Source organism: Triticum dicoccoides, unplaced genomic scaffold (genome assembly GCF_002162155.2).
Source record: "Triticum dicoccoides isolate Atlit2015 ecotype Zavitan unplaced genomic scaffold, WEW_v2.0 scaffold60721, whole genome shotgun sequence".
In the NCBI taxonomy this organism is placed as follows: Eukaryota; Viridiplantae; Streptophyta; class Magnoliopsida; order Poales; family Poaceae; genus Triticum; species Triticum dicoccoides.
Window position 1 is genome coordinate 1 of NW_021285743.1, and position 1116 is coordinate 1116.

The 1116-nt window shown below is 52.6% G+C and overlaps 2 non-coding genes across 2 annotated transcripts; both read right to left on the minus strand.

Annotated features, from left to right (window-relative positions):
• Positions 1–305: 305 nt before the first annotated feature.
• LOC119347230 lies at positions 306–424 on the minus strand. The gene has a single exon (XR_005168216.1). It is a non-coding gene; the product is annotated as a 5S ribosomal RNA (ribosomal RNA).
• A 297-nt stretch (positions 425–721) lies between these two features.
• On the minus strand, positions 722–840 carry LOC119347229. The gene has a single exon (XR_005168215.1). It is a non-coding gene; the product is annotated as a 5S ribosomal RNA (ribosomal RNA).
• Between the last annotated feature and the right edge of the window lie 276 nt (positions 841–1116).

Consider the following 1116-nt stretch of genomic DNA (forward strand, 5'->3'; position numbering starts at 1 on the left):
TCGCATCCGACATGTTACCCCGGTCTTCGTCCCTTATCCTTGCCCCTCCCAGCTCCACTACAAAGACGATTGTACATTGCTTTGGCCGCTCCCTCTCAACTACGGAGACGAGTTTAACGCGGTTTCCACCCCTCCCTCTCAACCGCACCAGTGCACGCTTGCCGCGCCACAACGCCGACGCTGGACCCGTGAATCGTGAGCACCCAGCTATGACTTACCGCACTCGTGCAAAATAATAAAACACGGTAAATATATTACTTACACGTGCGTTTTGTTTTGCAAGCGGCGCGAAAAAAATTAAAAAGGGAATGCAACACGAGGACTTCCCAGGAGGTCACCCATCCTAGTACTACTCTCGCCCAAGCACGCTTAACTTCCGAGTTCTGATGGGATCCGGGGCTTTAGTGCTGGTATGATCGCATCCAACATGTTACCCCGGTCTTCGTCCCTTATCCTTGCCCCTCCCAGCTCCACTACAAAGACGATTGTACATTGCTTTGGCCGCTCCCTCTCAACTACGGAGACGAGTTTAACGCGGTTTCCACCCCTCCCTCTCAACCGCACCAGTGCACGCTTGCCGCGCCACAACGCCGACGCTGGACCCGTGAATCGTGAGCACCCAGCTATGACTTACCGCACTCCTGCAAAATAATAAAACACGGTAAATATATTACTTACACGTGCGTTTTGCTTTGCAAGCGGCGCGAAAAAAATTAAAAAGGGAATGCAACACGAGGACTTCCCAGGAGGTCACCCATCCTAGTACTACTCTCGCCCAAGCACGCTTAACTTCGGAGTTCTGATGGGATCCGGGGCTTTAGTGCTGGTATGATCGCATCCGACATGTTACCCCGGTCTTCGTCCCTTATCCTTGCCCCTCCCAGCTCCACTACAAAGACGATTGTACATTGCTTTGGCCGCTCCCTCTCAACTACGGAGACGAGTTTAACGCGGTTTCCACCCCTCCCTCTCAACCGCACCAGTGCACGCTTGCCGCGCCACAACGCCGACGCTGGACCCGTGAATCGTGAGCACCCAGCTATGACTTACCGCACTCGTGCAAAATAATAAAACACGGTAAATATATTACTTACACGTGCGTTTTGTTTTGCAAGC